Source organism: Siphateles boraxobius, unplaced genomic scaffold (assembly GCF_051911475.1).
Source record: "Siphateles boraxobius isolate OS27281-9 unplaced genomic scaffold, OSU_SipBor_1 18, whole genome shotgun sequence".
Lineage (NCBI taxonomy): Eukaryota > Metazoa > Chordata > Actinopteri > Cypriniformes > Leuciscidae > Siphateles > Siphateles boraxobius.
Window position 1 is genome coordinate 2,815,642 of NW_027508788.1, and position 11,628 is coordinate 2,827,269.

Here is an 11,628-nt window from a genome sequence, read left to right on the forward strand (position 1 = left end):
GGTGGGGGAATAGAAATAATCAATAGCTGTAAGGGAGGGAGCAATTTAACAATTTTAAAAAGTTTATTTCGGCTGTGGTTGCAGTATTGTAGGCTACCTCAATTTAATCAATTGTGTGAATTAGCTAGGTAATATTGTATTAGACATTAACCTAAAAGTGTTGATTTATTTTTTAATGCCACTTACTCCTCTTGTTTTGTCTTTAGCCACTAGATGGAGACATTCACTAGCATGTAGGATCTTTCCGTGAAAGCGGATGCTGAACTTTTGATCCCCGACCTCGGCGGTGACCCCGACTAGCATGAATGCCTCTCTTTAGTTTCTGTTTGAGGATGAATGTCGCATCAAAACTACATTGAAATAAGCCAGTTTTCTCAACAGTAGTCTCTTTTAGTCACTTTTACTCAGGAGAAGTTGACTGTCAGAGGGAATTATGAATCATACAAAAAATTAATGAATCACATTGGTCGGATCATTACGCGGCTGAACTTTTTTTTTTAAAAGACTCGTTAACGAATCTGACAGCGGTTCTTGATTCACCCAACCGAGAACCGTGTGGTTACTAAAATAGCTAAGCTGAATGATGACAGAAATGTTAACAAAATAAATAAATAAAACATAGGCCTACTCATAATAATCTAGTAATTTATTGAATGACTGTTTTGTTAGACTAACATACAAAACAGAGTTAATTTGAATAAATAGGCTATCATTTTTAATTAACATTTGTAGTAGGCTATTTTTAGTAAAAAAGTATTTTTAGCAATAGCTATGTTAGTATTAGTTTAATGTAAATTATATGTAGGTTTTAAGAAACTACTTTTTTATAAGCTAAATCATGTAAACCACAAAGCAATTTTAAATTACATTAAACACAATAAACCCATTTAAATGATAATTATTAATAGCCAAAAACTTATTTAAAAAATAGTAGGGAACAGTAACGGTAGAAGCTTGGGAACGATGACGTTTTACTTCATGACGTAAAGAATAGACGAATCGGTTATTGATCCGAACAGTTCCAAAGAAGAACGACTCCGATTTCCCAATCCCCGTCACTAAAGAATACCGGCCAACCCAACTTAACCTAATACGATACGGACATGTGGGTAAAGTATTTATGGAAGTAACTATAAAAGATTATAGACGCTCATTATCGTAAACTCCTCGCTCTGCTAAATTCATTATGAGCTTAGTACAGTAAGATTATTTAGACGTTTTGCTCTTCCCTCGCGTTAGTGGGAACAGAGCTCTGGCTCCAGCAAGCGGGCTGTGGCGCCAAAGTCATGACAGACAGACAGCGTCAAAACTGCTGTTGAAAACCGCGGGAAAATGAAAGAGCCTCTTTGTGAAATCCTCCATACTGTCGCCTTATTGTCTGTCAGATTTGCCGATCTAGCGACGGTGTTTGAAACGTTTCATTCTTCAGCAGGGATGTATGATGTGATTTAATCTTTGAGCCTCCACCCACTGTTTTTCATTCTCAGTGGAGCAGTAATGCTTCACTGGGGTCTCTCTTAATATCTGTGGCGTACCATAAATGAGAAGACCAGACCTGAAGAGCGTTATAGATTTGTACGCTCTAGAAATGTTCCTTGTGTATGCAACAGTCTTTAGCCTCTTTTTTCCCTTTTTTTGACGTATGTGCCTGTACAGCAGTCTCCATTGCATAAGTATAGTGATATGATATTTTATTAACCCTTTTAATGGAGCTTCTTCGTCAGCTAGATCAGACTGCTTTAAATTATCATGCTCTCTCTTTTCCGACATAGCACGGACCAGTCTTATCTTGTGTATAAGGTTATCTTACATAAGACAGGAAATCAGAGGACAGGTATGGCTTCCACATGAAAATATTGCTTTTGGCACTTGAGGTTACACAGAAAGCTCTTTGTTGCGCTCCAAGAAATACCTCACAGAGGCAGGCTGTGTTTATGTAGAGGAATGGATAACTTCAGGTTTGTGTTATTCAAAAACAATTGGTTCAAGTGTGGCCTGTCAGTTGAAATTATGTGTGTTGGGAGCATTATGTGGTTTGCTTAAAGGTACAATATGTAAGAATTTTGTAATAAAATATCCAAAAATCACTTGCACAGTGTGATATATTTCCTGCAGTTGTGTACTTACAATATACCAAAAGTCTCCAAAGATTTTTTATTTCAGAGAAATAACAATTTTAAATAATTGGCATTCCCAGAAAAAAAATTGTCGCCTGTCAATGACGCAATATCTGCGCTATCCTCGGTTTCCGCTCGTACCATGGCTCGTACTGCTCATAGACAGTAAAAGAAATGGACACAGCGACCCCCTTGATTTCAACGGAGAAAACTGAAGCCCGATTAGAGCACTCACTTCCTGATGGCTGAGCGTACAGCGCAGGCTCAAACTGAGCTTGACGACAGTCTGACAGTTGTAAATCTTCTAGCTGTGCCAAGACAAATCTGATCACCTAATTCCTCAAAAACGTTGTTGAAATATTTTGTCTATGGGCTTCTCCCTTGACTTTATGCCTCTATGTCCCCCCGATTGCCTCATAGACAGTAAAAGATTGCCTTTAAGCTTCTCCTCCTGTCTATAAGGTAATTTCTCTATTGTGTGACAGAAAGTCGCTTGGTTATGACGCAATCGTTAGCCTATTTTTACAAAAACGGCTTCTACGGGGCCATAACGTAAGATACAAAGTAATGGAGCCTTTTATACATTGTCGTGTTTCTTTAGAAATAAATAATGGACAAATTAAGTCTTTGGATGCCTCAGATGTAAAGTTATTCGCTGTCAAAGTGACGCCAAAATGAATGGGAGTCAATGGAATGCTAACAGCAGGTGAAGTTCTGCTACAATGGCGGCCCCCGCGAGGCTTCAGTTTCCGGCTGATTGATTACCCCCTTGGTACTGCCATAGCCAGCCATGATGTAACCATGGCGACAGACGTGGACACCTGCGTAGTGCATAACGTTTAGTGGCACGCTGTTCTTGTTTCGTTCAAACATTATAGACCATGGCAAGCAGACTTTGGGACTAAAAAGGAGAACTAAAATGAGGATCAATATTGGCGTGGCGTTTTTGAAATGCCGAGAGCTCCACGTCCACGACTAACTTGGACTTGACAGAGCTTCACAAGTCACAACTTGACAGCTTTATTAGACAGGTGAGCAAATGTACATAAAACAAATCAATGTTATATAGCTCAACATGATTAAATGTTAGAATATGATCAGTATGTTATTCTAATCTTGATCTAGCTTACTGCTAGTTTCATATAGCAAACAAACTAACACATAGAATAACATTATAACTTTCAACGCACATTTATGTAATGTTAGACCAAGTGATACAGCGCTGCATTACCTCACAAATTCGTTTAATAAACTGACCTGTGAGTAGTAATTCAGCACTTGCGGGTAGTTCGGTAGAATTAAATGTCCTTATTCCTTTATATACGTGCGACTCGCGTGTGATATCTGCAGGGGCACCGCTAAGGGGGAAAAGTTAGGACGATTCTAAGGGCCAAACATTTCTAACTTCGCCCCTGGATATGTCTTGAAGCAATCGCGACCTGCTTCATACCACTGTAATGTTAAAAACATGAATGTTTTCACTCATCCTTTAACATTATTAGATCCATCCGCTTGACAGCAAGTCCCATCATCTAGCTTATCACTGGGTCATAAACCTACGACTTTGTTATTGTAAGAGGTTAGCGACCCCTAGTGGTGAAAAAATGACATATTTTATCTTTAAGAACATCATTATATTACATTTACACATTAAAAGTGTCCTTAATGCTGACTGTACTGTGAATGTACAGTTGTGTATGAAACCATTGATATTTTGCTAAGCTGCAGAAAAGTCAGAAAAACTTTACGTTTTCTGTGATTTTCTGTAAAATGTGTTTATGAAGTGGTAAACAATTATTAGATTTCATTCCTATATGGGCTGGAATGAATTGTTATATTGCATTTTATTTGGTGTTTTTCTTTTCTTTTTTTGTTCTGATCCTTTAATGAACAGAACAGTGTAACAGTTTATCAAAAAGAAAAAAATGTAGGTTCTTGGGACTTCGCTGCTAGAGTTCCATTATTAAAAAACAGTAACAAAGACGTAGCTTGATGATGCCGTGAATGTGCGTGGAATCATGGGAGTTGTCGTCTTCACCTAATAGTGATACGGATAGTAAGCAATCCGACGGGACTCAAGGCAGAAATCATGTTCATGGTGAGCTAATGTTTTAAAAATGTTATTAACATTACGGTGTTATGAAGCAGGGTGAGGCCGAAAGCTGTGGGAGCGGAATGAGGCTGGTGGAGGGAATGCTAATGAGAGACAGATACCTGCGCGACAAACACCGGTCTTTATTATGCACTTTATTGTGCTGAATAACTACCCATACAGGTAAATTATTTGCCGAATTAAAATTGTAGGGTAACGCAGCATAGTTTTACCTGGTCAAAACAATCATACGAAAAATACATTTGTTCAAAGATATGTTATAACGTTACTTGTTGCGCATTGTAGTAAGCTAGATCGATATTAGAATATCATATAAATAATATAAATAATAATGATAACTTGTGTTGCTAAATGGCATGCAATTATTTTTTAATATATTATATGGCAAAGAAAATTCTGTATCACTGTCACTACAAATAAAGCTCTTATTATGTTAGCCACTCGTGATAAATCAAGAAAACAAAAGAATTAAAACAATGCTATACAACAGTGATTCGTTTTCCGTTGATAAATGTATCCAAACAGTTACTCACCTTTCTAATAAAACTTAAATAATATATTATAAAAAAATATTATATATTATACCTTCTTTATTGTTTCCATGGTTTCTATGGAAATCGAGGGTAGTGGGGATATGATGTCATTGATAGGACACACAATAACACGGGTCATTGCACTAGTTATAATTGCCTATTTCTCTGGATTTAAACGTTGTTGGAAGCATTTTGGATAATGCAAGTACACAAGTCAACAAAATATATAAACATTTTCTAGTAGTTTTTGGATATTTTAAACCAGAAATCTTACATATTGTGCCTTTAAGCAGATTAAATGATTAAAGTCTTGTATATCACCATAGAAAATTCACCATTTTCTCCAGATTTAAATAAGGATATAGCCTACATAATGATCAATCATTTACAATCAGATCTATAACATGACAATAATTGGTCAAGAGTAACTTTAAAGCGGGGCTTAGCAAAGGGTCTTTAGAATATTAGTTAACAGTTTCATTAATTGTGACCCAATCTGGCGAAATGAGTCGGAAGTCGCAACGTTACATTTTAAGATATGGGCCGATTATGTGGAAAAACAATGAAATAATAGATTTTTTTGTTGTTGTTGCTAATTTCAAAGAACAGACATTCAAAAATAATCTCCCAAAGTTTCGTAGTCCAGATAATTGAGTAAAGGTATTTAAAATTACTATTAAATTTTACAAAGTTTTACTAAATTCGCTGGAAATGAACATTGCTTTTCTCAACTCCTATCGTCACCTCTGACCATTTCCCGGGTATCCCCTGAAACGTCACTATCCCTGCTCTCCAAATGGTGTTACACGTTGCATAGAACCAATCAAAAAGCTTAGAAATGTACACAAATGCTGATCATTTGTCGATGGGAAGCTGTTTCGACTGACCGGCACGCGATTGGTCCAGCCACCCTCCTGTCAGACTCGCAGCGAGCGCTCTGTGTAATAAACAAGCTAACAGATCTCCTCAAAAAGATTAAATATTATTAATTTGAGAAATGTCGCTGTCAAAAGAGAGCAAAGTTACCAAAGCGATATCAAGCCCCCTGGCCAATGCACACTGAGTCCGCGTTTTTTTCGTATTCGTGACCATTCAACTGCTTGCTACGGATGCGAAAAACGTAAGATTTTTTTTTATATATAACGGATGAAAGTTTCGTAGACAGTGTGCAAGCGTGATTGACATAACTTGAGGTCGAATTTTTTTTAACGTGCGAAAATTTCGGATGAATTTCAGACTCAGTGTGCAATGGCCTTTATCTGTACACAAATATCCGTGAGATTTGCCCAAAACCGCCAGTTGAGAAAGTAAGTTGTCCCTCTCCCTGCCCAGCTTAGAAGAGAAGAGCTGAAAGGTGAATTTAATGTCAAATTTGAATCTGAGTGAGTGTATTTACTGTTTATGGATGTGAGTGAGTGCAAATGTGAATGAGTGTAGCTATTTATCTGTAAGGAGAATCCATTACAATGTGTTTGATTAACCCAATACAGGGTTTTAACTGTTGGTATCCTACCTCCGTTATGAATTTGTTAGCAGCTACACTGTTATTGTCAACTAGCCTACACAAAGATATGATTGCATAGACTAGCATTATTTGATCTCTGTTTCCTTGTCTCTCTGCCTCTCTCTCTCTCTCACACACACACACACACACACACACACACACACACACACACACACACACACACAGAGAGAGAGAGAGAGAGAGAGAAACACACACACAGACACACACACATAGAGAGAGAGAGAAACACACACACTCACACAAACAAACAGACACACCCTCTCTTTCAAGCAAAAATTTAGCACCTCTGTTCAATCTTTTGTAAAAGGTAGGCTACTTTTAAATTATTTATTAAAATAAAAAATTTAAAATAATTTGAGCTTCAGGCTGGTTTAATAGCATTTTTATATATATATTAATGTCTTTGGTCAAATTAAGCTGTAAAATAAATAGTTTATCCCTTTAAATGCAATGGATTTTGAAAGATATCAACAAAAAATGGGCAAAAAACTTTAAAAGCGATTTTCTCAGGTTTTCAATTTGAAAAAGAGGGCAGACGACCATAATTCAAATGTGTATATCTTTACAACCATTCAAGGTATGACTTTGACTAGGATATCATTTGAAAGCTTATGGTCTCCTCTTTCTACCAAAATCTTGAAATTTGGGTCACTGTGACTCATTTTGCTGGATCAGGTCACAATTGATTCATCTAGCCTTTTATTGACAGATTTTTTAAGTAGTTACATAATGAATGTTTGGTAATTTCTTTCATAGCTACAAAACCTTTCTCGGGCGTCTTCCTGCTAAATTAAGAAAGACGACTGTGGACTCAAACGGAGGCTTATCTCAGCTGGCCGATTCAGTTATTGGCAGAACAGTCTACTTTAACCTTTATAACTCATGTCCACATGACCATAATGAAATATTGTCTAGATGTCGCAGGAGCATTTAATCAATTAAACATGTTTGTGAAATAAGGAAAACTAACTGCATTGAAAGGAACTCATTATCTCCTGTCCTGTGGGACGGAGAGTATCCTTTCCGTCCCTCTGATTCCTTGCCCAACTCTCTCTCCCTTTGTCTTGAACTCGGTCACTGTCTCTGGTACAGTTGAGAAAGTGAGTCCATGACTGAAACGTTTCTGTTTATTATTACTGTTGAGACAGTTCCTTCAAGTCACACATACTTTAAAACAAAAGCCAGCTTTATTCTTGATGTATCGGATTGGTTTTCCCTGTAATCACAAACGGCAGTGATGTATGGGGTTATATGGCAGTGCATGCAGAGAAATGTGTAGAAAACTCGGCTTTTCCAGAAAGGATTGTGTTTTTTTTTTTAGGTTCTCTTTCAACAGGCTCATCTCTGTTTGGATCTCCAGCGTGTTAGAACAAATGTCCACACTGACACGTATTTAGCATTTCAACACAGATCAAAAGAAAACGCTTTCACTCTACTTCAAAGCCTTTTCTTTCAGTCAGAAATCTCTCAATAGCTGGTTTGACTTTGACTTTTTAGGGAGGGCAAAGAAAAAAGTTTGCGTACTGCAAAACTCTCAGACTTTTTTTTCTAGCAATGCCGCTTCTCCTGTTTTTCAATAGGCTAACTGTATTGAAGCTTCGCCAACACAAACTGTTGTAGAGCCGCGTAAGAACTCGCTCACGTCTTTGATAAATTAAAAGACGTACCGCTGACTGAAACCGAGAACGTGGGAGTATATTGTATGTTGATGAAGTGTGCAGGCACCTTCACTTCCTTACAGCTAAAGAGACTCGGCAGTTTAGAAGTCATTGTTTGTAGGAATGAACATGTAATTGTTCAGTCATAAAATGGTTTTTGATTTGGTCTGTAATGTTAAAGGACCCTGGATTAGTTCTGAGCAACAGAAGCTAGAATGTTTGGGTTATGGGGGCGTTTTGAAGGTTGGCAGGTGGTGTGTTAGTGACATTTTCTTGGGCAACATAGAAAATATGTGCAGTTGTGTTTGTCTGTTTCATTTATGAATGAAGATGTGGTAAGTAATCTGGTGACTGGACGCCAGCATCTTATGTATATGCACCTCTGTTCAGAAGTTTGGGGTATTTTTTTACCCCCAAAGTTTTTTTTTTTTGGGGAAAAGTCTTTTATGCTCACTAATAATATTAATATTATTACAATTTAAAATACATTTTAAAATGTAATTTATTCCTATGATAACAAAGTTGAATTTTACCAACAAGGGTTTATCAAATGCTGCATCAGTTTTGACCAAATTTGTGGTTGCAAAAACTAGATCAAATATTTCTGTTTGATCCACAGGTTTTGGCAGTCACAGTCCCCACATACATGATTCCTGTGTGGATTGCCATTAGATTTACGTCAATTTTTGTCAATGTCACTACTTTGTTACAGAGTGAATAAGGAAAGCCTCCCTATAGCATGTACAAAATGATTGATTGCTTGCTCTTGAGTTTTTCTTCATTCCATTGTCTTGACAAACTGGTCCACAATGATTTAACAACATATGTGAGGGGTAGACAGAGGATTAGGCAATTCATCTGTGCTAGTTTTTCAAGCATCAGGGCAATCTGAGTTCACCATGACCGCCAACAGAAAACAGACTCTTAGAAGCAACTAAGTTGCAACTTTGTGCTTTGGCCAATTCTTCCAAACAACTTTATTGTATATGCTCAGAAACAAAAGGGCCTTTTCAAATCTACCTAAAATGAGCTTTGCCTCCCCATTTCATTATGTTTTTGCCGTTATGCCATTTCCGGATTAAGCATAAAGTAACTCCTAGTTCAACAATCTTATTTCTCTTTTCCTTAATCTGGATCAGTACTCTAAAGGATCAGGCTACCAATGTAAGAAAGGTTAGCAAAAAAGTGATTTGTTCATCCACATGTGTAAACACAAAATTGCCCAACTAGTTTCTCAACTCAGCTCCATTTGGACATGCTTGCTTCAGAGGCTCAGAAGTTTCCCAATGTTTCTTTTATAAATGTTAAGTTTATGGTTTCATAAATGCGCAGGGTTGTGTGGAGTCATTGTGTAGACCGGTCGCATTACTTCACTTGGCATCATAAAGAAAGGATTATGGTAGACTGCATCTCCACCGAGGGCTCCATTCCCCCTCAAAGTGCAGAAGACATATTATTTGCATCCCACATCACCGGTTGTGTTGATGCATTCAGACTGCTCAATTTTCATGCAGCTAATTTGCTCTCTGTAATGGTTGCTCAAGCTGTACACAACATTCAGACCTGTTTATACAAATTTCAGTTGTCAGTGCTTTTTTTGGACAGCACTGTGAGCTTTTTCCAACAAAGATTTAGCTTAATCATAGTCATTTTGTGACCATACTGTAGTAAATGTCCAATCTGTTTGTTTGTTGGCTTTTTAAACAAATCAAGACGTCTGTCTTTTCCCACTAAAATGGGAGAAAATGCAATGCACGTTACGCAAATGCTAAGACAAATTAAAAATGCATGTTGAATGTATTTCCAAACCGCAAAATATAATGAAGCGGAGCAGCTCAGCTGGGCTATAAATGAACGTGCTAATCAGCACAGATTCTTTTTCAGTATATGCTGAATGTTTACTATGTTGAAAAGCAGCTGCTTGTCCATGCCTCTTTAAAGCTGTCTTGCAGGGTCTGATTTAATCACGTCCCCACGGCATGGAGCTTCGCACACAGGACGGCCACTAATGATGAGACCTGCCCCACTTCATGTGTTTTGCTCACTCTCTCTATCTGTCTGTCTTTATCTCAGACGAGCGGAGATTCAGTCCATTAAATATAGGCAGGAGAGGTCGCACAACGGAGAACCTTTTCTGGCACTTGCCATTCGACGTTGGATCATAAAATCAGTCTGAAATCTACATCCTGCATCTCAGTGTTCAGATCATTGATGGGAATAGACCATCTGTGCACATGGGCCACAACTATAAAGAATATTTCATTGGTTCTTCTGGCCCTATTACGACTCGGATCCATCTCAATCTGTTATCCACCAGAGAAGGTGGGGAGGATCAGATCAAAGCTTCTGTTGAAGGAGAAAACCTCCTTTGTGAAAATCTGTCTCAGCATTGCAGTCCTAAAGAGATGAAAGGGAGATTATTGGAGGTTGATGATAGCCACTGACACATTCAGAAATGACGCAATCAACAAACAAAATAAATCAAATCAAATAAACAGAGGCTTAACATTCAATACAACCAGCTTAGAGTAGATCTGTGCCATATATTCCCAAAGAAAAAATGGCAGAGTCCAAACAAGTGAAGTATGAGGCATAAACATGCATCACCATTCACAATGAATTAATAATCACTTCCCGCAGGATCTTCATACCCCTTCTCCTCCTCCTCTTTTCCTTCCATAGCTCCATCCCTTCCTCCCTCCTTTCCACGGTCATAATCGGCGTCAGCATAATGAATGGGCCTATGGATGGCGTTGAAGTTTAGTGCTGTCAAACAATCACAGTGCTTAGCACTACAGGGTGACAGCTTGCTCTGTTTCATCACATATTTTCTTTGCGCTTTCATTGCGATTTCGAGGTGGGCTTGTGATTGGACGTTTGCCATGACTCAGCACATACACAACTGCCTCACAATCTAGCCAGAGAAGTCAAATTTAGCCCATTAGATTTTGCCTTTCCCTACTGAAAGAAAAACCGCTTAAGCTGGTTTATGCTCTAAGTTGGTTTACCAGTCTAATCTGTGGCTGGTTTTAGGGGGCTTTCGGCCACTCTTCAACCAAGTTCTTCTAGGAGACCAGCTGGTGTCCGAGCAAAACCTTTATTCAATGTAACAGAAGTTTGGAACTTGGAAGTCTATCATTTCATCGCAAGATATACGTTTACTTTTTATTTTTTTATTTTAATGAATTATATGCGTGGATGTGTACAATAAGTGTTCACAATAAGATAAATAACATGCATTTAGAAAAAAATATAGTGTTAAAGGGATACTTCACCCAACATTTTATTTGCTTTTAATTTATTCACTCTCAGGCCATCCAAGATGTAGGTGACTTTTTTCTTCAGTAGAACAGTAAAGAAGATTTTTAGCTAAAAACCGGGTCCTCTGTGATTGATATAATGGAAGTCAATGGGTGCCATCACATTGAGATAAAAAAAAAAACATTGGCAGACAAAACAAAATTAATACTCGTGGCTCCTGATGATACACTGAGGTCTTAAAAGCTAAATGATCGGTCTATACAAGATATGGAACATTATTTACAATATTTTATTTTATCTCTAATCCATTTTGTTTTATCTGCATATGTTTTTTGAATCTCAAGTGATGGCACCCATTGACTTCCATTATGTGAATCACAAAGGATCACCATCTCAGCAAAAAATCTTCTTTACTGTTCAA